At 36.4% G+C, this 26,485-nt stretch overlaps 1 protein-coding gene across 7 annotated transcripts in view; it reads left to right on the top strand.

Annotated features, from left to right (window-relative positions):
* REV3L (REV3 like, DNA directed polymerase zeta catalytic subunit) overlaps positions 1 to 26,485 on the top strand; it is a 187,317-nt gene that overhangs the window by 16,372 nt on the left and 144,460 nt on the right. Inside the window, exon 1 of one of the 7 annotated variants that reach the window (XM_063604987.1) lies at positions 1,800 to 26,485. The exons of the other annotated variants lie outside the window; for them this stretch is intronic. The gene's annotated coding sequence lies outside the window, so the exon portion shown is untranslated. Of the gene's footprint in view, positions 1 to 1,799 lie in introns of those variants that run through there. 7 annotated transcript variants of the gene reach the window in all.

Genomic DNA, 26,485 nt, shown 5'->3' with positions numbered 1-26,485 from the left:
TCTTCTTATATAATTTTACCCAGCAGCATCAAAAACAAATAGGAATCCTTAAGTGATTAGTGGGGCATGGCAGAAAGCCAGTTTTTTACCATGCTTTACATAGTTTTTAGTTTTTCAAAGTTATTGATGTATTCTTTAGCATCTGCTTTATTACTAACATCTTTATACATGTTTCACTGAAAATTGAAAGGAAGTTTTTCATTTAATACCAAATTATTGACTTACTGTTATTTTCTTGGTTAATCCTTTTTAAACAATTTAAAATTTCTTTTTTCTAATTTTATTTTATTTTTTGAGACAGAGTCTCACTGTGTCGCCCAGGCTAGAGTGCTGTGGTGCGATCTCGGCTCACTGCAACCTCCATCTCCTGGGTTCAAGCGATTCTCGTGCTTCAGTCTCCCAAGTAGCTGGGATTACAAGCATGTGCCACCACACCATACCTGTCTAATTTTTGTATGTTTCATAGAGATGGGGTTTCGCCATGTTGGCCAGGCTGGTCTTGAACTCCTGACTTCAGGTGATCTGCCCATCTCAGCCCCTCAAAGTGCTGGGATTACAGGCATGAGCCACCTCGCCTGGCCCAATTTTAACATTTCCGAGTTTGTAATGTGTCTCACAGTATGTACATTTAATACAGTAATTTTCCCTCCTTAAAAGCTGGTATTAAACTGATAGGACATTTATAATCAGTGACTTCTTAGAGAAAACATGACATTTTAAAATTCCTCTATGTGCTTTTTTTTAAAAAAAAATCTAATGTGTCATGGAATGGGTTTGCTTCCCAAATAAACATTTGTCCTTCATTTTTGCCTTGCATCTGTAATTGTTTTAAATTTGTATATTTTGATGTGGTGTTTGGCACATCCCAGCTTCATGACTGATAAGTCTTTTATCACAGTGCTTTTCAAATTATTTGTGGTGAAGAATCAGGTTTTTTCCCCAATACTTCTTTAAAATACATTAAAAATGAATTACTAGAAAAATGAAATAAATGAAATGAGAATAACTTGACAAAATAGTAATATAACCTCCATTTTTAAAAATTATTTTATTTAACAGGTATAGAATTTCCCTCTCAGACTGCTGTAAGAGTTTCTAAATGCTAAGTTTCGAGCTTTGTTCTTGTCTTGTTGCATAGCTGTAGCAAACAGCTAGTTCATAGATGGCATTTGAGTAGCACTGTAGAGATCTTTTTAGCAATATAAAAAGACTAATTCATTTCTTAAAATCTTTTTGTCCTGTGTCAAAATTATTATTCCTATTTCCTTTCAGTTTGACTATTTCTGCGATATATTGTATAAATCGTTTTTCATCACTATTTTTAATCTTTTTATGTCAGTTCAGTTTTAAACCCATCTGAAGATATTTTAATAGGGAGATTTTAAACAAAGTTTTTTTTTTTTTTTTTTTTTTTGGTTTTTGTTTTTGAGTCGGAGTCTCGCTTTGTTGCCCAGGCTAGAGTGCTCGGGCGCGATCTCAGCTCACTGCAACCTCCGCCTCCCTGGTTCAAGCGATTCTCCTGCCTTAGCCTCCCGAGTAACTGAGATTACAGGCGCGTACCACCATGCCCAGCTAACTTTGAATTTTTAGAAGAGATGGGGTTTCACCATGTTGGTCTGGCTTGTCTCAAACTCCTGACCTCAAATGATCCACCTGCCTCAGCCTCCCAAAGTGCTGGGATTATAGGTGTGAGCCACTGCGCTCAGCCAACAAAATTTGCTATAATTGAGGTTTGATTTTGTTTTTCACTCTTGTAATTTTATATTTTTACAATAACTTGGCTGGGTGCTGTGGCTCATGCCTGTAATCACAGCACTTTGGGAGGCTGAGGCAGGTGGATCACCTGAGGTCAGAAGTTTGAGACCAGCCTAGCCAACATGGCAAAACCCCGTCTCTACTAAAAGTACAAAAATTAGCTGGGCATGATGGTGCATGCCTGTAATCCTGGCTACTCAGGGGGCTGAGGCAGGAGAATCACTTGAACCCGGGAGGCAGAGGTTGCAGTGAGCTGAGATCGCACCATTGCACTCCAGCGCAACAAGAGAGAAACTCCATCTTAAAAAAAAAAAAAAACCCAAATAAAAATAACTTTATTTTACCCTTTCCTTTAGTGTGTGACTTTTGCAGCATAGACCGTTTTATGTGTTTTCCTTTTTTTTGAGATGGAGTCTTGCTCTGTCACCCAGGCTGGAGTGCAGTGGTGCGATCGTGGCTCACTGCAGCCTCCGCCTCCCAGGTTCAAGCAATTCTTCTGCCTCAGCCTCCCAAGTAGCTGGGACTATAGGCGCACGCTGCCATGTCCAGCTAGTTTTTTGTATTTTAGTAGAGATGGGGTTTCACCATGTTGCCCAGGCTGGTCTTGAACTCCTGAGCTCAGGAAGTCCACCTGTCTAGGCCTCCCAAAGTGCAAGGATTACAGGCGTGAGCCACCATGCCCGGCCCTGTTTTCCTTTTTGGAAAACATAGATAACAGAACTCATTTTTAAAAGTGTATGTACCAAAATGTAGTTTTTTAAATTGTTGTTTCTATTCATTTCTTTTTTCTTATCTCTTAAGAGTTCCATTTATATCTTAGACTGCATATAAGTCTGTCTTTTTATTTCTTCCTATATGTATGTTGTTGAGAACACACAGCATATACTTTTTACATTTTTTCTGTTTCTAAATATAAATTATCACAGATTCTTTTCTTTGGCATTTTTAAGAAGATGTTTTATCTATGCTGCTGAATGTTTGTTTAGGTCCCATTCCATACATACCTATCTATGAACAAGGGCTATTTTTCCAAGCCTAGTGTTTGCCAGTAGGTAGGGTATGGCAAGTTCACTTTAATCATATTTATTTTCTGCTTATAAAAAGATAGATTTGCCTTCCCTAGCATAAAGAACTAATGATCGTATACAACCCACTTAGATGAAAACGTTCACTTAGTGTACCTCTACTGGATTGAGGTTTAAGGTTTTTTCCACTTTTCTCCTTGCACAGTTCGCTGGTATATGGGAACTAACATATTTATGGATAACCTGAAACAGTTTTTTTTTTAATTTTTGTTATTTATTTATTTATTTATTTTACCAGAACATTGCATGCAAGCCTCCAGGTTGTAAAGGCCCTTAGGACTTTTAGTGATTTAATCAGTGATGCGAGCTAATTCATTTATTTAGATTTTGGATGCTATTTAACATGCCAGGATGTGACAGCTGTGCTGCGTCAATTATGTTGATATTGGTTGTTTTTAGAGTAGATGAACAGAGGTATTACATATCTTAGAAAATTTTTAGTAGGGGACTGGTTTCTGTTGGAGCAGACCGTGTCCCCAAGGTAGAGAAAAGAGTTACACAGTAAGTCCTTGCTTAATGTCCATGACAGGTTCTTGGAAATTGTGACTTTAAGTGAAATCACATATAATGAAACCATTTTTTTCTCATTGTTATAATAAAATGAAGTTGAACAAAATGTCATTTGGAGATCTGCTACAAAGTTTTTCTTAAAGTTTAGGTTTCCAAGAACCTATCAACAAAGTTAAGTGAAAATTTACTGTATGTCTTAAATATTTTAGTGAAAAATTGAGAGAAGGATTATTCTGTATTTCATCAATTCTAAGAAGTATATTTTCCCTCCTTGTGCATCTCAGTAATTGGGATATGTCTTACAATCAGTAGTGCACCATATTTACTTAACAGCACTTTTCTTAGTACAAAAATTAATTATGTCATAATCACTAGCATCTTGGATTCAGTGAAATATATTAATAGTTGTTTAGCTTAGTGCCATTCTAAATTGAATCCCTTTATTTGTTGTAACATTAACCTTTCTTCTCTTCGGACAGTTTTGGCCTTGGGTTAACTTCCTAGCTTTGTTCACTTGGAAGCTCGGTAAGGTAGAATATCAGTTGTATAACCGAGCACCATTGCTTATGGTAATAATGACTCATGATTACTGAATTGCATAAGGACCAGAGGAGGACTGTGAATGAATTGTAAATACTGGTACTTATACCGTTAACAGCTTTGGACTTCCCTGAGTGTGATAACTCTTGCAACTAAGCAAATCTGTTGCTGAAGCTCAGGAAGCTATGCCTATGAGACTGGAGATATTGGTTGCTATTTGGTACCTGTAAGCTAGAGTAGCTACTGCAAGGACCTTATGCTCTCATTCTCTTACACTTGATCTGCCACCTGAGAGGGCCAAAGATACTAGCCCCCGAATTGCAATGAGGACTCCTGCCTGACATGTTAAGTATAACCAACCTGTTTGGGTTATGTGAGTCTCGGTGTCTAGTTAGGCCTAACGGGGTGTTGTACTTACATTCTGTGGCTTTATTTTGTTTTTAATATTTGCTGAGTGAATCTATATTTACTATTTATTCGTCATAAGAATTTTAAATTATAAATATGAGCACATCTCTACTAAGTAATGCCAAATTGTTTTCCAAAGTGATCATACCTATCTATACTCCCACCAGAAGTGTGAGTTTCTGATGTTCCACATCTTCACCAATATTTAGGATTGTCAGACTTAAGTTTTAAATTAGGAATTAATTTAAAACATCTCATTGTGGGTTTGTACATTTTTCATCACTAGTGAGAGATTGAGTTTTTCCATATGTTTATAGCCTACTCGTTCTATAAAATACTGAGAGATGTGTTGAAGTCTCCAACTTAATAGATTTGTCTATTTCTCTTTCCAGTTCTATCAGTTTTTGCTTCATGTATTTTGAAAGTTTGTTAGATCCATACATATTTAAGATTGGTGTGCCTTTCTGGCGGAACAGCCTCTTTATCTCTGGTAATATTCCTTGTTCTGAAATCTTCTTTGCCTTGTATTAATATAACCACTTCAGCTTCCTTTTGATTAGTATTTACATGGTATATCATGTCAAAAACTGAAGTTTGCCATGAATTTCATACATGTTAGCATGAGATTTCCATCTCTCCATTGTATCACTTATTAATAAGGAGTAACTGGGGAGATGGTTGCAGACCAGATACTGAGAAGTAGGTTCAAAGGCAGCTACCTCAACAGAGACCCATGGAGAATTGTCTCCCAACATATTTTTTCTGTTTTTGTTTTTTGTTTTACTTTCACTTTCAACCTATCTGTATCTTTACACTTAATATGGGTTTCTTATAGTCAGCATATAGATGGGCTTACTTGTTTATCCAGTCTGATAATCTCTGTCTTTCATTTTGACATGTCTCTTTTATTTAGTGTGTTTAGATTGTTTATATTTATCGACATTGGTAATATGGTTGGATTAAAATCTACCACTATGGTATCTGGTTTATGTTAGTCTATCTGTTCTTTTTTTCTTTTGGATTACTTGGACTTTTAAAAAATTCCATTTCTCTCCGCGGTTTGCTTATTTATTTATACCTCTTTCTGAAATTTGTTTAGTGGTTGCCCTAGGGTTTGCCGTATATTTGTAATTAATCACAGTTTTCTTGGTATAATAATACATAGCTTTATATGTAGTATTAGGACCTTATAGTTCTATACTCCCATTTCTCCTCTTCATCTTTTGTGTTTTTGTTGTCATACACTTTTATATATACGCAATCAACATGCAATATATTACTACTCTAAGACTTTACAGTATATTGCTATAGATTTTATAGAACTGTTCATGTAGGTTATAATAAATTTATTTTTAAAAATGTCTTCAATAATTAGCCTTACCTTACTGTAACTTTTACTTTATTAACTTCTTAGTTTTTTAAACTTTTTTACTCTCTTACAATAACTTAGCTTAAAACAAATACATTGTACAGCTGTACAAAAGTATGTCCTCATTCTGTAAGCTTTTTTCTATTTAAAAATTTTTAATTTTTACTTTTAAAACTTTTGTTAAAAACTAAGACGCAAATACATTAGCCCTAGGCCCACAGAGAGTCAAGCTATAAATATCACTGTCTTCCACTTCCACATCTTGTCTGGAAGGTCTTCAGGGACAATTACACACATGGAACTGCCATCTCCTATGATAACAGTTCCTTCTTCTGTAATATCTCCTGAAGGACTTACCTGAGGCTGTTTTACAGTTAACTTTCCTTTTTATGTAAGTAGGAGTACATTCTAAAATAATGATAAAGTATATAATAAATACATAAGCTAGTAACTGTTACCATGATCAAGTATTATGTACTTAACATAATTGTATATGCTATACTTTTATACAACTGGCAGTGTAGGTTTGTTTACACCAGCTTCACCACAAACACGTGAGTAACTCATCGTACTACAATGTTAATACAACTAGGATGTCCCTAGGTGATAGGAATTTTTCAGCTTCATTGTAATCTTATGGGACCACCATTATATATGTGGTCCCTTGTCGATTACATATCATTATGCAGGACATGACTGCATTTTTGCTTTAGAGACAGTTATCTTTTAGAACAATTGCAAATAAGAAAAATATGAAGTTTTGTATTTACTTTCATTTATACCGTTTATACTGTTGTTCATGTCTTTGTGTAGATCCAAGTTTTCTGTCTGGTATCATTCTGTCTACCTGAAGAACTTTTAACATTTCTTATAGGCCAAGTCTGCTAGTAATAAATTATCTTTGTTTCTCTCAAAAAGACTTTATTTTTCTAAAATATTCTTGCTGAATATAGAATTCTGGATTGCCTTTTTTTTCTTTCAGTACTTAAAAGATGTCACTCTACTGTTTGTTATATGGCTTTTACGTATATATTTTTATTTGAATTAAATTTTTTTCTTTTTCCGCTTTTATTTTAGATTCCGGGTGTACCTGTGCAGGTTTGTTACAAAGGTATATTGCATAATGCTGAGGTTTGAAGTACGACTGAACCCGTCACCTAGGAAGTGAGCATAGTACTCAATAGGTAGTTTTTCCATCCTTGCCTCCCTCTCCCATCTTGTATTCTCCAGTGTCTGTTTGTTCCCATCTTAATGTCCATATGTACTCATGGTTTGGCTGCCACTTGTAAGTGAGAACATGGGGTATTTGGTTTTCTGTTTCTCCATTAGTTTGCTTAGGATAATGGCCCCCAACTGCATCCATGTTGTTGCAAAGGACATGATTTTGTTCTTTCTGTGGCTGTGTAGTGTTCCATGGTGTATATGTACCACATTTTCTTTATCTCATTTACTGTTGATGGACACCTGTGTTGATTCCATGTCTTTGCTGTTGTGAATAGTGCTGTGATGAACACATGGGTGCATGTGTCTTTTTGGTAGAATGATATATTTTTCTTTGGGTATATACCCAGTAATGGGATTGCTAGGTTAAATGGTAGTTCCATTTTGTGTTCTTTTAGAAATCTCCAAGCTGCTCTCCACAGTGGCTGAACTAAGTTACATTCCCACCAACAGCGTAAAGGTTTTCCCTTTTCTCCACAGCCCCACTGAGATCTGTTATTTATTGACTTTTTAACAAAAGCTATTCTGACTGGTATGAGATGGTATTTCAATTGTGATTTTGATTTGCATTTCTCTGATGATTAGTGATGAGCATTTTTTCAATATTTTTTTTGGCCATTTGTATGTCTTCTTTTGAGAAGTGTCTGTTCATGTCGTTTGCTTACATTTTAATGGGGTTATTTGTTTTTTACTTGTTGATTTAAGTTCCTTATAAATTCTGGATATTAGGCCTTTGTCAGATACATAGTTTCTGAATTTTTTCTCCCATTCTGTAGATTATCTGTTTACTCTGTTAATGGTTTCTCTTGCTGTATAGAAGCTCTTAGGTCCTACTTGTCAGTTTTTGGTTTCGTTGCAATTGTTTTTGAGGACTTAGCCATAAATTCTTCGACAGGGCTGATGTCGAGAAAAGTATTTCCTAGGTTTTCTTCTAGGATTTTTGTAGTTTTAGGTCTTACAGTTATGTCTTTAATCCATCTTGAGTTAATTTTTTTATATGGTGATAGGTGAGAGTCCAGTTTCATTCTTCTGCATATGGCTAGCCAGTTATCCCAGCACCATGTATTGAATAAGGACTTTTTCCTCATTGCTTATTTTTGTCAACTTCGTTGAACATCAGATGGTTGTAGGTGTGTGGCTCTATTTCTGGGTTGTCTATTCTGTTTTATTGGTCCATGTATCTCTTTTTGTACCAGTACTGTGCTGTTTTGGTTACTGTAGCTTTGTAGTGTAGTTTGAAGTTGAGTAATGTGATGCCTCCAGGTTTTTTCTTTTTGCTTAGGATTGCTTTGGCTGTTTGGGCTGTTTTTTGGTTCCATATGAATTTTAGAGTAGTTTTTTCTGATTCTGTGAAAAATGATATTGGTAATTTGATAGGAATAATGCTGAATCTGCAAATTACTTTGGGCAGTATGGTCATTTTAATGATACTGATTCTTCCAATCCATGAGCATGAAATATGTTTTCATTTGTGTGTGTCATTTCTGATTCTTTAAGCAGTGTTTTGTAGTTCTCCTTGTAGAGATCTTTCACTACTTTCATTAGATGTATTCCTAGGTATTTTCTTGTTTTTGTGGCTCTTGTAAATGGAATTGTGTTCTTGATTTGGCTCTTAGCCTGAAGGTTATTGTTACGTAGAAATGCTACTGATTTTTGTACATTGATTTTTGTATCCTAAAACTTGACTGAAGTTGTTTATCAGTTCAAGGAGCCTGTTGGTGGAGTCTTTGGAGTTTTCTGGTACAGAATCCTACCATTAGCAAAGAAAGATAGTTTGACTTCTTCTTTTCCTATTTGGATACCTTTTATTTCTTTTTTTTGCCTGATTACTCTAGCTAGGACTTCCATTACTATGTTGAGGAAGAGTGGTGAAAGTGAGCATCATTGTCTTCTTCCATTTCTCAAGGAGAATGTTTCTAGGCTTTGCCCATCCAGTATGATGTTGGCTGTGGGTGTGTCATAAATGGTTCTTAGATATATTCCTTTGATACCTAGTTTATTGGGGGTTTTATCGTGAAGTGATGTTGGATTTTATCAAAAGCTTTTTCTGCGTCTATTGAGATGGTCATATTGTGTTTCTTTTTAATTCTGTTTATGTGGTGAATCACAATGATTGATTTGCATATGTTGAACCAACCTTGCATCCCAGGAATAAAGTCTACTTGATTATGGTGAATTAGGTTTTAGATGTGCTGATGGATTTGGTTTGCTGGTATTTTGTTGAGATTTTTTGCATCTATTACATATTTTTGTCATTTGTCTTTGATTCTTTGCATATAATGTCCTTTGTTCATTTAATTTATTTTTCTTTTGGCCGTCTTTAAGAATTTCTCTATCTTTAGATATGATGTATCTTTATTTTGAATGTGATGTGTCTGTTTTCTTTTGTTGGTTTGTTTGGTCTTCTCTGAGTTTTTTGGTTCTCTGGTTTAGCATCTTTTACTTAATTTGGAAAATTCTTAGCCATTGTCTCTTCATGTATTTCATTTGACCTGTTCTGTCTTCTCTTTCTGTGATTTCAATTGCAGGTATATGGGCCATTTAATAATTGTCTAATTGCTCTTGTATGCTTTGTTCTGCTTTCATTTTTGTTTTTTTAATACTTGTTTTTTTTCTAACGTGATGAGATTTTTCAGGGAGATTACCTTGATGATAATGGTTATTGTTGCTGTTCCTGAAGCATCAATTATTTCAAAAGATGAAGCTATATTTTAGAGACATAGGCTTCTTGGCATATTTGAGATCTTTCAGATTATTAGTAAAAGATAAGTTTATGGTAATCTTTTTCCCAACTAAAAACAATCTGCTTAGATTTAGGGACCATGAGATATAGCCTGGGGTTGTGGCTATTGTTGTGAAGATAAAATGTAATGTAATAACCCTAATGACTTATGAACTAAGCTATGTTTTTAGTTTTCTGTATCAAAATATTTTCTTATTTTTCTGTTAGATCACTTGAATGTCATTTGATTGTCTTCGGAATTATGCTCGTTATTATACTGTTATATATTTAATTTGGAATAAAGAATATTACCTATTATCAAGTAGCTAGACCTAGATGTTTTTATTTTTCTCTCCTATAACTATGTAGAATTAAATAGACTTGAGGTACAGTACAATTAAGGACTTAACAATAATTTTTTTTTCTGGAGTGTGTTAATTTGCATTTATGTTAAGAAAGTGGTTTGGAAGTATAAATGGGATGCCTTTTAAAGAAAGATTTTTGTAATGCATAAAATATTTAAGACCGCTAAAAGGTAATAAACTGAATTAGTGTAAATAAAACAAACTTAAACTTAGAAATATCAAAATGTGGAGATTTTTTTGAGTAGATTCAGACTTTTTGAACTACTAAAAGTGATGAATGAGAGTTATTCTGGTTTCTTCTTAAAATTATGTGGTAGTCAAGTGAAAAGGAATATTACCTGCAAAGGGAAGCAAGATACGCTTCTATTAAATTTACATCAATTCAGGTGTGTCAGATTTACCAGAGATTCTTTGGATATGTCTGATTCCAGTGTCTAAAAGTTTAATCATAGAAAACCTTATATTTGAAATCTGAAGTTTAATATTGTGGAATGAGTATTAGTATCTGAGAAAAGATTGTTTTGGGGGAACTAGTTATTATATGCATTTTTAAATGTGATCTCTGCTTTACCTAATAGGATTCATAGTCTTGATACATTATACTCTACAGAGAGGAAAGTGTTTTGTTTGACCCATGTTTCAGTAGCTGGCAGATTTTGAGATAGGGACATCTCCAAGTTGATATTGGAGAACAGCCACAAGAAAAGACAAGGAGCCAAATCCGTGAAGCATTTGCTTTTTTGGCAGAAAGCCTCAGTATTTATATACAGATTTCTTCTTAAAAATTGAAGTAAACTGGATTATGGACAGTTTCTTGTTTAGTGTGTTAAATTCCCACTACATCCCCAGCACATACTTGAGAACAGAGGGTCAAGCTTCTGTTGACAACTGTTAACTCTTTCTGGCACTCGTTTTGCAGTTGTAGAACAGAAACAAGGAATTGTTTTTCCTCTGGTAAAAAGGAAGACCGACTCTAAAATTACTTAAAGGTATAGTTGTGTGTTGCTTAACGACAGGGATGTGTTCTGAGAAATGCATTGGTAGGCGATTTTGTCATTGTGTGAACATCATAGAGTATACTACACAAACCTAGAAAAAATATGTATAAATAAAAATATATTTGTATGTTACATTAGAAAAAGAAATGTCCCAGCACCATTACTGAATATCAGCTATTTCCCCTACTTGATCTGCAGTGTCAATATCAAGTGCCATATACGAGGTTTCAATATGATGCTCTATCTTAAGGAACCACCATTGCATGTGCATTCCATCTTGACTGAAACATTGTTATGTGGCACAGGATTGTAATTGGAGCCCTGATTCCACACACCTACACATATATAAAAGAAAAGTGAAAATGCATTGTGTTCTTTTATCCTAATATGTTTTTGTCAATATTTTTTAATACATTATGGGGCTTTGGTAGATATTTACTGAAGAAGAGAAATTATTTCTTTTTATTTAATCATAAACAGGTAACAATCACTTACATGTAGTTTGTGGACTTTCAAGTCCATTCTCTGTCCATTTCCATGGTTACTACTTTAATTGAGGTGTCATTATTTTTGCATGGATCATCATAATAGCCTCCCAGTTTGTCTCTAACTTTACCTGTTTTCAAATTCAGCCCTTATATATTTTAGATTATAGCCCTGGCCTATAATCTAAAATAAAACTCTAGACAACATAAAGTTTTTTCATGATCGAGCACCTGCCTACCTTTTCAGCATCATCTTCTGCTTCTTCCTCAAGCACTTTGCTTTTCAGTCTGAACTGCTTGCTCTTGCTCAAATGTATGTACCTCATGACTTTGCATATGCTGTTAGCTTAATGAAAGCAGGTACCTTGGCTGTCCTAGGTGTTCGGTGTCTGGTGTGGTGTCATCCCTTATGAAATGACTGAATGCCATTCCTCTGGATGGAATGGCCTTTTCTACTGGTGAATTCTTCACACTTCAAGACTGTCCTGAGACATCATCTACACTGTGAAGCCTCTCCCAACTTCCCTTAGTCATATCAGTCCTTTGTGCCACCATTGTACTTTGTATCCCTGTTAAAGCAGTTATCACATTAACTTGCAAGATTGTTTGTTTTTAACATGTCTGACTTGCCTCTTAGAGTGTGCGTTTCATGAGGGCAGATTCAGTATGCTGCCAGTCTTTGTGTCCTTAGTGCTTATTGCCTACACATGCATTAAAAATTAGAAAAAACAGCCAGGCGCGGTGGCTCATGCCTGTAATCCTAACACTTTGGGAGGCTGAGGTGGGTGGATCACCTGAGGTTGGGAGTTTGAGACCAGTCTGACCAACATGGAGAAATCCCATCTCTACTAAAAATACAAAATTAGCCAGGTGTGGTGGTACATGCCTGTAATCCCAGCTACTCGGGAGGCTGAGGCAGGAGAATCGCTTGAACCTGGGAGGTGGAGGTTGCGGTGAGCTGAGATCGTGCCGTTGCACTCCAGCCTGGGCAATAAGAGCAAAACTCCATCTCAAAAAAAGTTAGAAAAAACTCAGGAAGGAAGGACAAATACATGATTCCACTTATATGAGATACCTACAATAGTCAAATTTATAGAGAACAAACAATAGAATAGTGTTTACTGAGGGTGGGATGGAGGAGGAATGGGGATTTATTATTATTTAATGGGTACAGAGTTTGTTTGGGATGATGGGAAAGTTCTGGAGATGGATAGTGATGATGGTTACACAATAATGTGAATGTACTTAATGCCACTGAATTGTATACCCAAAAAGGGTTAAAATGGTAAATTTTACGTATATTTTACCACATTAAAAAAAAAAAATTCATGAAGGTAAGGACCTTGGCCTGTTTACTCAGCTTTGTTTTCTGTAGTTCCTCACATTGTTTTGTTTTATTGTTAAATTGTTTTCTTTTGACATGGTAGTACTTGATTTTTTTAAGTGTTTGAAATTGGGTCCAGCACAGTAGCTCAAACCTGTAATCCCGGCACTTCAGGAAGCTAAGGCAGGAGGATTGCTTCAGGCTGGGTGTTTGAGACCCGCCTGGACAACATAGTGAGACCCTGTCTCTATTATTAAAAAAAAAAAAAAGTTTGAAATTAAATTGTGTGTAAGCCCATGGGATATTGTCTAAGAAACCAACTGAATCTATAAAGTAAGGGAGGAAACATAGCACGTAACTTTTTTATTTTCTTATTTTTTATTTTTTTGAGACTGAGTCTTGCCCTGTAGCCCAGGCTGGAGTGCAATGGCATGATCTTAGCACACTGCAACCTCTGCCTCCCAGCTTCAAGCCATTCTCTTGCCTCAGCTTCCCAGGTAGCTGGGACCACAGGCATGCGCCACCACGCCCAGCTAATTTTTTTGTATTTTTAGTAGAGATGGGGTTTCACCATGCTGGCCAGGCTGGTCTCGAACTCCTGACCTGACCTCAAGTGATCTACCCGCCTCAGCCTCCCAAAGTGCTGGGATTATAGACGTGAGCCACCGCACCCAGTCGTAGCACATAACTTTAAAATATCACATATTTAAAGGAAATATTCTTGTGATAATATAAATGTTAACTAAAATTAATAACTAAAGTGGTTGTCACCTGCTACTAAGCAGTATATAGTGGTAAAAGAGAGGCAGTATGGCATTGTGAGACTTCAGGCTTGGTAAGGTCAAAAAGTCTTTTTTACCTACTTAGAATGATGTTCCTATCCAAGTCCAGGATGACTGGGGAACAGTACAACCTTGAGTGTATCTTATGTTCTAGATAATCTCATTTGAGCCCCCTACGTCTCCATGAAATGGAGATACCTCTATTTTCCTATAAGGAAAGTATATGTGCTATTGAATACTATCAACCTGGCATAATTGCAAACCCAGTTGATATATATGTGTGAGTACACACGTGTACATTAGAACTTCTAATAAAGTCATTCTGTGAGACTAAATTTGCAAAATAATTTATCTGGAAACAGCTTAAAATGGGGTCTTATTTTTACCTAAGAGTGTGTGATGGATGGAGTAGGTCTGGGATGGTGCCCAGAAATATGTTGATGCCTGTGATTTAGGTAACCCTTAGAATCTACTGTAAGAAATACTGTTTTGATAAAGCAGGTGATATTTTGGATTGATGAAGGTCTCTTTTAGAATCACATTGTTCTTATTATTGAATGGTTAAAATATATATTTATGTATTACATTATTATATATTAAAATATGTAAAGAATGACATTGCTTTTGTCTTGACTGCATAATTCTTATCAATTTCTTGCTCTTTCCAGTGATTTCCACATTTTTACTTTCCTACCTATTGCTATTTTCTGTCAGGTGTTGATAAATTCTGGTGAGTGACAGGTAATATGAGGGGCAAATATGTTTATTCCCCTGTTCTTTAATCACGTTTATTGAGGTATAATTTACATATAATAAAATGGACCAATTAGACGAGTTATGACAAATGTATGCCGTCATATAACCATCATCACCACAGTCATGGTATATAAAATATTTGTATCACCCTAAAAAGTTCCCTTGTGCTCCTTTTAGTAAAACCTCTCTCGCTATTCCTGGTCCCTCACAACCACTTATCTGCTATATCACTGTAATCACTTATAGTTTTGCCATTTCTAGACTTTCTTATAAATGGAACCATGTGTTATGTAGTAAGTGTCATCCACATTGTCGTATGAGTTAATGTTTTTTTTTTAAATTGCATTATATGCATTTATCCATTATATGGATATACCATTCACTAGGTGCTGAACATTTGGATTGTTTCCAGTTTGGGCTATTATGAATAAAGCATTTATGTACAAGTCTCTGTGATTATATACTTTCATTTCTCTTATAAATACTTAGGAGTGGGATTGTTGGGTTGAATGGTAAGTTTACTTCATAAGAAACAGCCAGATTTTTTTCCCAGTGTGGCTGTACCATTTTGCATTAGCTCCAACAACTCATGGGAGGTCCAGTTTCTCCTACCCTCTCCAACATTTGTTTGTATTTAGTCTTTTAAAATTCTGTCTTTTCTAGTGAAAGTGTAATGATATCTCATTGTGGTTTTAATTTTCATTTCCCTAAGGTCTAAGAATCTGAACATCTTTTAGTGTGCATATTTGCCATTCACATATCTTCTTTGGTGAAGTATCCAAATCTTTTTTACAAAATTGAGTTGTTTTTCTTCTTGTTGAGTTGAAAGGGTTCTTTATTCATTCTTGACTCAAGTCCTTTATCAGATACATGTTTTGCAGATATTTTCTCCCAATCTATGGCTTGCATTCTTATTTTTCTAGTGGTATCTTTTGAAGAGTCAAGGTTTTAAACTATGATAAAGTCCAATTTATCTTTTTTTTTTTTCCTTTCGTGATTCATACTTTTTGGTGACCTAAGAAATCTTTGCCTAACCTAAAATATCAAATGTTTTCTGTTTTCTTGTAGAAGTTTATGTCCTCTGTTCTTACCAGATTGTGGTTTGATTTCTAAGTTGTCATTAGGTGGTACTTTTTAGAAGTATTAATGGAGATTATTTTGATAGGCTTTTTAAGCTGTGAGGTAGCTTTATAAAAATTCCCTTCGGTATTGGGCCCAAAATTTGCTTTAAATATAGGCAGAGTATCAGTAGAAGGCAACACAGAGCTATTCTGTGCCCTAGGATTTTAATTTCTGACCTCCTGGTTATAGTTGGTATCTGCCCAGGGATAATTGCTCTTAGGGTAAGACTTTTAACATGTAAGCCAGCCTGTCAAAAGTGTACCTAAAAGTTCTCTTTCAGTCATTTTCTGAGTTACTGATAGGAACATAGGTTCTGTGTGAATCAGACCTGAGAGGATTATGAATGTTATAGAATGCCTTTTGTTAGGGAATTTAAGCCCAGAAGAAGTTGGGAAAGTGACAGATTTATATAAATACGAGTGACAAAACCAGTTAAAATGTTCTGACTCAACTTGAAATATGTTGGACTATATAATAAATATAATATTGTGAGATATTCTGAACTAGACTCAACTCTGCTCTGGCTTTCCTCCCTTGTAATTCCATTACTTGGTCCCTTTCCCCCTTTTCTTCTATGACCTCTGGCAATTTGGCTTCTTACACTTAGAACTTAACTAACACCCAGCTCAGACCCATGGCATCCACTTACACTTCATGAAGAACTGTGAACCTATAATGTTTTTTATGGAAACTCATTATGATTCTGTCTCCTTTCTGCCTTATCACCTGTGTGGGATAAGTTTCATAAACAAATAGCTTCTCTGGTTCTTTCTGTTGTGAGCTGACTAGGATAGTTTATAGGTAATATCTCATTCCACTTTTCTGCATAACACAGACTGGTTGGTTGTCTTTCCCAGCCAAAACAGCATAAGCAACAGATTGGACAAAAGCAGATATGATAACCCAGCTTTCTCTTCTGAAACCCAGACGTTAGAGTGATTTACAAAAATGTAAAACAATTTCTGTCTTTTCACAGTTTTTTTCTTTAATTATCCAAATGCACAGCTTTTCTCATTACTTTCTTCCTCTCCATAATATGTAATAGTTTGCTCTTGTAGTACCATTTTAAGCCCATACTTTTCTACCTTTTTTGTTTTGTATTTTTTTTTGGTAATTGTATATAGCACTTACCCTCCACTGCAGGAACTTAAATTATACATATATAAGCCTGCTTAAAGATGTAACATAGGATACTAATGTTTTTTGGTTTTTTTTTTTTTTTTTTTGAGACAGGGTCTTGCTCTGTCACCCAGGCTGGAGTGAATGGCACAAGCATGGCTCACTGCAGCCTCGAATTCCTGGGCTCAAGCAGTCCTCCCATCTCAGCCTCCTGAATAGCTGGAACAACAGGTGCGCACCACCGTGCCTGGCTAATTTTTTAATTTTTAGTAGAGATAGGGTCTCACAATGTTGCCCAGGCTGGGCTCTAACTCCTGGCCTCAAGCATTTCTCCTGCCTCAGCCTCCCAAAGAGCTGGGATTACAGGCATGAGCCACCACACCCGCACCCAGCCTTGTTCATGTATTTTCAGGCTTTTTCTGTGCTTCATTTTGGACGGTTTCTATGGCTTTGTCTTCAAGTTTATTAATCTTTAATTCCGGCATTTCTGATATATTCTTAGTTCTACTCATATTTTTCCTCTTCATTTATTTTTCATCCGTCATGAGATGAAAATTTTGATTTATGTTTGTTTATTGTCCGCATCTCTATTTAATATATTCAGGCATTCTTCTACTTCTTGAACATATAGTTTACAGTTGCAATAACTATTTTAATATCTTTGCTTACTAATTCCATCATCTGTATCATTTCCTGGCTTGTTTCTATTGCTACATTTTTTTCCTCATAATGGGTCACATTGTTCTGTTTATTACATGCCTAGTTTTTTTCACTGGATTCCAGGCATGGTGGATTTTACCTTGTGTTCTGGATATCATTGTATTTTTAGAAATATTCTTGAGCTTTATTCTGGGACACTTAAGTTATTTGGAGATAGTGTAATCCTTTCAAGTCTTTTTATGCTTAGTTGGGTGGGAACAGAACAAACTTAACTAGGGCTAATGTTGCCCATCTACTGAGTCAGTAATCTTATGATTATTCTACTCGATGTCTTGTGAAGTATGTTTCCTTCTTAGATGAAACATAAGTTACTCCTGCTACTGTGTGAGCCCTTGGGATTGTTCCCTCTGCCCATTTTAGTTACTTATTTTTCTGCTTTAGGTACATTCCTCACAAAGCACGTGCTGATACTTTCAGTAAAACCTTGAGGGAACCCTCTGCAGATCTACTCCTGTCTGTCTCTTTGCAGTTCTCTTCTCCCGGTATTCTACCAGGCAAATTCTAACAAGCATGGCCTTCAACTTTGTTTCCTCAACTCAGGGAGATTGCCAGCTTCCACCTGGGTTTCTTATCCCTCTGCTCCGTGGAAGCTGTTAAGTGGGGAGCTATTGAAGAAGGACTTACAATGTTTGTTTCCCGTTTCTCAGGGATTACTGTCCTATGCTGGCCAATGTCTAATGTGTAAAGACCATTGATTTACATGCTTTTCTGTTTATTAATTATTTCAGGCAGTGGGTAAATGTATTCCCTATTATTTCACCTTGACTCAAAACCCTGCCTACTCGTTTTTAAAGTTTAAGCTCAAGCATTAAATCCTCTCCAAAGTGTTTCATATTCCATTTTCTATTCAGGAATGATTTGTTTGCAAAGACCACAAGCTCTTTCAAAAAAGCTGTAATTGGCCAGGTGTGGTGGCTCACGCCTGTAATCCCATTCAGCACTTTGGGAGGCCGGGGCAGGAAGATTGCTTGAGGCAAGATTGCTTGAGGAGTCTCTAACTCCTCAAGCAGGAGTTAGAGACCAGGCTGGGCAACATACCAAGACCTCATCTTTGTTAAAAATTGAAAAAAAAAAAAAAAAAAAAAAAAAGCCAAGTGTGGTGGTGTGCTCCTGTAGTCCCATACACTGGAGAGGCTGAGGTGAGAGGATCATTTAATCCTGGGAGGTTGAGGCTACAGTGAGCCGTGATTGTGCCATGGCACTCCAGCCTGGGTGACAGTTAGACCCTGTCTTGGAAAGAAAAGAAAATGGCCAGGCACAGTGGCTCACGCCTGTAATCCCAGCACTTTGGGAGGCCGAGGCAGGTGGATCACTTGAGCCCAGAATTTCAAGACCAGCCTGGGCAACCCCATCTTTCCAAAAACTACAAAAATTAGCTGGGTGTGGTGGCACGTGCCTGTGGTCCCAGCTACCCAGGAGGCTGAGGTGGATCATCTGAGCCTAGGAGGCAGAGGTTGCAGTGAGCCAAGATTACTCTATTATACGCCAGCCTGGGCAACAGAGCGAGACCTTGTCTCAAAAAAAAAGAAAAGAAAAAAAAGAAAACCTCCAATAAAAAGGGGATTTATTATTACAGTATAGGGAAATCTCCCAGATCTTCGTTGCATGGTATAAACAAGTCTTACTTCTCTTCCATTGTTTTCTCTGCAGACCAGTTTCCACACAGTTCTTCCCATTTGCCTTTGGCTCTCACTTGCCTGTTAAGGTATTAACTGTGGCCTTAACTCAACATGACCATTCAGCTCTAGTCCTTATACCGGATCGTTGGATTGCTTATTTATATGAACAGCGCCAAGGAGCCAGAAAATTCATATCTTGGGTGAACAGAGTTCAATACTGACATGATAGTGTTCCGTGATTCATAATACAATTAAAGTAAAATTTTTAATTAAAAAAATTTTAAAGTAAGGATTTTGTGTAGGGAAATAACCTATAAATTCTAACCTAGGAAGTTGAGTCTCAATACTCAATGAACACAGTGTTTGTATAGTAGTAGAGACATTTGGTTAAGTTTTTTGCTTATTAAATAATATGATTCATCAATAAACATATATAGAGCATCTATTATGTATCAAGGACTGCCCAGAGCTTATATTCTGAAAGAGGGGTTAACCAACTATAGTCTGTGAGCCAAATCCAGTCCAGCCACCTATTTTTCTAAGTAAAACTTTATTGGATCACTGCCCCTCACATTGATTACTTATAATGGCTGTTGTCATGCTTCAGCAGGAGGTAGTTGCACCAAAGGTTCACTGTGACCCACAGTGCCTAAAATATTTGCCATTTGTCCTGTTATACCTTATGCCAACCCCTGATGTAAGGTGAATTTTTTTAATGTGAAAAGGTTAACAACTTTTTACAGGGTGAAAACCATCTTTAATCAGGTCTTAGACTTTGACGAAAATTAATAGAGGTTAAATTACTTTCCTTAGAGTCGTGACATTTGAAGTTTTTGGTTTTATTTGCTCATAAAGACCACAGGTTTGTTTTGTCTCTTTATTAATTTCTAGTTAGTGAGATTGCATTTTTCTCTGTAAGTGTTTTCTAATAGCAAGCATTTGAAAGTTGGAGTTGAAATAATCTCACACGAGGGCATCCAGGTTTACTGGTGATTCAGAACACATCTGGTATGGTATTTGGCAAGAGGCTAAAGGCTAAGTTTTGCAGCCACCCGTATAAAGTCTTTTGCAAACCATCAGGTGTATTCTGTAATTTTAGCAATAAACAGATTTTTTTCCTTCAGTATGCTAAAATAAAGACTGATATATTTTGGGATGGTAGGTATAGTTGAAAATTAACTGTTTTCAAATATAAAAAACACCGAAGCTCAGGAAATACCATCTGAGTCTAATTATACTTGTGAGGTTAGTGATCAGTATGTAGTTCTTGTGTCTTCATGGTTGTCATTAGTTAAGGTAAAGAAGTCTCATATAGATTTACACGAAGTTATTCATCCTTCAAGTCTCTGCTACTATACAAAGAGTAGATTTCTTCATTTTTAATATATGCCTATCTCTTTAAAATGCCATAGCCACTAATCTCAGTATCAAATACTAGATTCTCGTAAGGCTTTACAAAAGGAGATTCCCACTGAAGGGAATTTGTGGAAGAAAAGTAGAGTCCCTGTGATTTGGGAGTTTTTTGTTTGTTTGTTTGTTTTGAGACAGAGTCTCACTCCGTCGCTCATGCTGGAGTGCAGTGGCGTGGTCTTGGCTCACTGCAACCTCTGCCTCCTGGGTTCAAGCAATTCTCCTGTTTCAACCTCCTGAGTAGCTGGGACTACAGGCGCCTGCCAACTCGCCTGGCTAATTTTTGTATTTTTAGTAGAAATGGGGTTTCACCTTGTTGGTCAGGTTGGTCTCGAACTCCTGACCTCAGGTGATCCACCCGCCTCGGCCTCCCAAAGCGCTGGGATTATAAGCGTGAGCCAGCCACCGTGCCCAGCTGATTTGGGAGTTTTTATAACTAAAGTCACTTCATCCCAGTTTGTTGGGATGTTCCTAATTTACACTAGCATTATTATTAATAGGAACCACCTTTATTCTCAACAATCCAGTTTGTTCAAGAAATTATATTGTTACTCTATTAATAGAATCATATTGATTATAGAGCAGCAGGATCTGTTTTAAAATTTAGCATTTAACCAACCTCAGCATTTATTCTGATTAACTGCTAACTCTCATGGGAGTTGGTGGATTGATGACCACAAGACAGCACAATTGTTAAAATGAGACTTAACTCATACACAGGCCCATCTGACAGTAAAGGGCTACATTATGTATGTCTGTACAGCACAAAATCATTTGAATCCCCACAGCTGAAAATGAACTTTTTGTGTTGTGTAAAGGGACTTCCTCAGTCTGTCTCCATTGTTCTTTTCTAGGCTTATTTCCCATTTTTCTTTCTCTTTACCATGAATCTTATATTTCAGCCCCACTCATATGCTTGGCATTTCCTGAATATATCCTATGCTTTGTCTAACCCCCATACCTTTGCTTAAACTGTTCCCTCTGTTTTTTTGTCTGCTTTACCTTTTCCAGTCTCCTTTTCCTATGTCTGTTAAATTCCTACCCATCCTTTAAAGACTGGTGTAAATAACACTTCTATGAATCCTTTCTTGCCACATCCATTCCAATTAGTTTCCCTTTTTAGGGGGGCTCCCTAAGCATTTTGTTTCCATCTCTGTCTTGCAGTATAACTTTTTGCAACAACCCCATCCCCAGCTCTTTAAAGGTAGAGGTTGTACTTAATTCATTTTGAAATCCACATTACCTTTATAAAGCCTTGTACACACTTAGGTGTTCAGTAAAAACATATGGTGAATTGTTGGTATATCCCCCTAATTTATTTAGAATAACCAGAAAATATTTAAAAAATGGTTTTCTTTATAAGGTTTTAAGAGTAACTTTACTCCAATTTCTAAATATATTTAATACTTTTAATTTTCTTTATTTTAGCTGTTTTTTTAAAAAATTGCAACTTATATTTTGGATTCAGGAGTACATATTCAGGTTTGTTACATGGGTATATTGCATGATGCTGAGGCTTGGGACATGATTTACCCCTGTTACCCAGGTAGTGAGCGTGGCACCCAATGGTTACTTAATCCTTGCCCCCCTCCCTACCTTTCCTTTCTAGTAGTTCCCACTGTCTATTGTTGCCACCTGCATTCTTGTTAACACTTTTTTCTTCAGATAGAAGTATATTCTCATTGAGTTTTTAAGTGGACCCCAAAAGTTTTTGTTTCTTCTTCCCTTCCAAGGCAGTTTGCCACATGCCGAGAGCTTCTTATATTTCTCTCCTGTTGCCGTCTTATTATCTGTAGTTGATTCTTGAAAACGATGAGGTGATCGGTTGCTTGACTGCCTAGGTTAGTTCTCTGGGTTAATCATTGCCTTCCATAAATCTCCTTCGCTTTGGCCACTATACTTCTGGGAAAGAAGTAGGATGAACAGTATTCAGTTCTCTTTGCCAGTTGAGGAAAATATACCTTAAACATTAACCTGCTTTGTGAAATTTTTCTAATGACAAAAAGGACAAATTAGCAGATGACATTATAGCCCTGGCATTTTTTTCCTTTCAAATAAGTCTAATTTTATTGTACTGGAGTAGAGAAAGCCTACACCAAGCAACTAACCCGTTAGGCATTTTATCTTGGCTGAATCAAAAAGTTTTGTTTTGAGTGAAAGAAGTTTGTAGGAATTTTCAGAACGTAAAACCTAAAGGTTGATTATCATTTGATATATTATCAGTCGTTCTACTTTCCTTTTCTTCCTTTTCTGTGGAAATGGCCCCATCATATTCTTTTACCATTTTTCTTTTGGGTTGCTATCTTTCTTACTGATTTGTAGGAGTTCTTTATATATTCTGGATACTGATCATTTGTGGTTAAGTGTATTGGAAACATCTCTTTCAGGTCTTTGTCTTTTAATTTGTGGTATTTGTGGCCATTTTAATTTAAAGTCATAGCTTTTTCTTTTGTAGTTTAAGCCTTTTATGCTTGTTTTTAAAAATCTTCTAGACAGAGATTTTAAAAATATTTTGTATATACTTGGATTTGAATCTATCTGGATTGATTTCTTGGGCAGTATGATTTTGGAAATCTAACCCTACCTTTTTTCCCAGCTTGATAACCACTTGGTCTAGCACTATGCAATGGGCAATCAGTTCCTTTTCCGCTGATCTATAGTTTTATGAACCTGTGTTTTTAACCAATACTTCCTAATCTGCCAGTAGATGTTTGAAGGCCTGTCTACATGTTACATTTCCATGTCAGTTACCATTGCTATACACACTTTGTTAATTCTCTGTTGTTTGCCCATATTTTATAGAGGGAATGGAACATGGACAATAATGGTACTCTGTTTTCTGTTTGGTTTGGAATATTTAAAATCAGTTCTCTTTGACCTCAGAGCTTTGGGAAATAGAATCAACTCCTTTTTATAAAACAATTAAGAATTTCTGGCCTACACCATTAAAGTCATGTATCAGACTAAAGGATAGCATTTTTTCTAAATTCCTTCATGAAATGAATAAATGAACAGCCTATGGCTGAATGTTAAGCTGTGTATGGACAGGTTAAGACCCTATGAGGCCAATTTTCAGTGAAAGGATAGCTACTGAAAACCATAAATTAAGCAACTACCAAAGTTTGCACACATCTGCAAAATATGAACATTTTGTCTATTCAGAGTATTGAGACCTTCTTGAATACACCAGGCATTCAGTAGAAATTCCAGAAAGGTCACATCTTATGAGTAGGGCTAATGTAGTCTTAGCGTAAAGGCTTTCCTGGACCTGCACTAACAAAATTTAAAAACGAGGCTGAAAACAATCAGATTGATCTGCAAGTAAATTAGTTGCCTGCTGGGACAAACCTTTCTTGAAAGGACGACAATAAAATCCACATATAAGCAGGTATCTACAATGCCCACCATCTATTTAAAAATTACTAGGTATGGCCGGGCGCGGTGGATCACAATGTCAGGAGTTTGAGACCAGCCTGGCCAATATGGTGAAACCTCGTCTCTACTAAAAATACAAAAATCAGCTGGGCGAGGTGGCGGCGCCTGTAGTCCCAGCTACTCGGAAGGCTGAGGCATGAGAATGGCTTGAACCCAGGAAGCGGAGGTTGCAGTGAGCCACTGCACTCCAGCCTGGGCAACAGAGAAAGACTCTGTCTGAAAAAAAAAAAAAATTACTAGATATACAAAGAAGTAGGCAAATGTAATCTATAAAAAGGAGAAAGTCTTGTGAATAAAAACAGACCCAGAATGCAATATGTGATCAAATTCAAGGAAAAGGACTTTAAGATAGGTATTTAAGTGTATTTAGTAATTTTAATGAAAACACAATAGAACAAAACTTATAAATAGCAACATAGCCAGCCTGAGCGACAAAGTGAAATCCTGTCTCAGAAACAAAAAACACCACCACAGATCCTAAACAGGACACACACACACATACACACAGAGAGAGAGACACCATGGCACATCATAATTGAATTGTTGCAAATTAATAAAAATCTTTAAAGCAGCCAAGAAAAATCTCTCAAACCATATACAGGGAAATCATCATAAGAACAACTACTTAAAGAGATGTAGTTAATAAGACGACTGATAAGGCAGAATTGAATCTAAAATTTTTTCAGGCCAAAAGAGAGCAGGTTAGGGAAAAAAAATGAGCAATGAATAAGCAGGAAAAATAGAAAACAAAATGGGAAAACATAACCTCAAACCTTATTACTTAAATAATTGGATTAGTTTTACGTGGACTTATTATTCTAACTTAAAATGCAAAGCACTACCATATGCAGCTCATAAGAATCATACTTAATATATAGACAGTTTGAAAGTAAAACAGTGGAGAAATGTACTTTGCAAGGAAAAGTCACTAGGAACACTGGCGTATCTAAAGATCAGGCAAAGTAGACTTCATGGTAAGACGTATTATCAGAATTAAAGAGGGATATTTCAAAATGATAAAAAGTTCAAGTTTTCAAAAAGACAAAAAGTTCAAAAAACTTGATGCAATACTGACATCAAGGGAGAACATAAGGGAGAATTAAAGAGAGAAAAAGATAAAGCCAGTGTTACAGTTGGAGACTTCAACACTCCCTCTTTTCAGCATTTGGTGAAACAAGTGGGTAGAAAATCAGTAAGTATATGAAACACTTGAACAACACTGTCACCCAACTCAGTCTAATTGACATTTTTAGAACCCTACACCTACCTAATAATTTCAGAATACACATTGTTTACAAGGTCACGTGTAACATTTGCCAAGGGAAACCACCAGCGCCGTAACCAACTCAGGGAAAGGGAAGTATCTAACTCCAGCCCCCTTTATTTTTCCTGTATCACCTAAGTGGGGGGAAAAGCTGAAAATCACTTGTGACGGTCACACCCCCGGGACACAGGCCCACTTAAAGACTGAAACGTAATCATAGGACTATAGAACACTTCATCTTCTCCCCATACCCCACATCAACAGGTTCTTCCCCTCCCCTCATGTCAGCAGGCTCCTGTATAATAACAGAAGATTACAGCTGAAAGAACTGCAAGGCTTAGACTCACACTATGTAAAGAGTTTCTAGGGAAACCCAAAGACAGTATGAGACAAAAACAAGGACAGTAGAGAAAATATTAGCCTCTAACACCTATAACTACAGCAAATAGTAAACATGACAGTCTTAACTCCCAGCTAGATATGGCAGAGATTTTGGAATTGTCAGATTGATAATTTAAAATAATGATGAGTAACATGGTAAGGTCTGTAATAAAAAATGTAGACAATATACAAGAACAGATGAGTGGCTGGACGTGGTGGCTCGCACCTGTAATCTCAGCACTTTGGGAAGCGAGGTGGGAGAATCACTTGAGCCCAGGAGTTCAAGACCAGCCTGGGCAGCATAGTGAGACCTTTTCTCTATAAAAAATAAAATTAGCTGGGTGTGGTGGCATATGTGCTTGTAGTCCCAGCCATTTGGGAGGCTGAGGTGGGAGAATTGCCTGAGCCCATGAGGTCAAGGCTGCAGTGAGCCAAGATCACGCCACTGCACTCCAGCCTGAGTGACAGAGCGAGACCCTGTCTCAAAAACAACAATGACGACAACAACAACAGTAACAAAAAGAACAGATGGATAATAGAGGCATAGGGATTGGAATTGTAAGAAAAGGAAATGCTAGAAATAAAATCTATAACAGAAATGAAGAATACCTTTGATGGGCTTTTCAGAAGAACAAAATAAATATTTGAAGTAATAATGACTGAGAATTTTCCGAAATTAAACACCTACACATATCATATTCAAACTGCAGGAAACCAAAGATAAAGAGAAAATTTTGAAAGAAACCAGAGGCGAAAAAACCCACCTTACTTCTATGTGAAGAAAGCAAAAATTACATCGGACTTCTGTTCACAAACAATGCAAGCAAGAAGAGAGAGGAGTGAAGTGTTTTAAGTGTTGAAAGAAAAACACCAACCTCGAATTACTCTGTGTGCAGTGAAATTATCCTTCAAAATGAAAGAGAAATAAAAAACTTTCTCAGACAAATAAACATTGAGGGAATCTGTTGCCAGTAAGAAATGTTACTTGCCTTATAAGAAATGTTAGAAGTTCTCCAGAGAAAAGGAACATGATATAGGTGAGAAACTTGGATCTACATAAAGAAAGGAAGAGTATTAGAAAAGGAATAAGTAAAG

The sequence above is a fragment of the Pan paniscus genome, chromosome 5, assembly GCF_029289425.2.
Source record: "Pan paniscus chromosome 5, NHGRI_mPanPan1-v2.0_pri, whole genome shotgun sequence".
Lineage (NCBI taxonomy): Eukaryota > Metazoa > Chordata > Mammalia > Primates > Hominidae > Pan > Pan paniscus.
The sequence above is the reverse complement of the archived record's forward strand: the minus strand, read 5'-3'. Positions and strand labels throughout refer to the sequence as shown.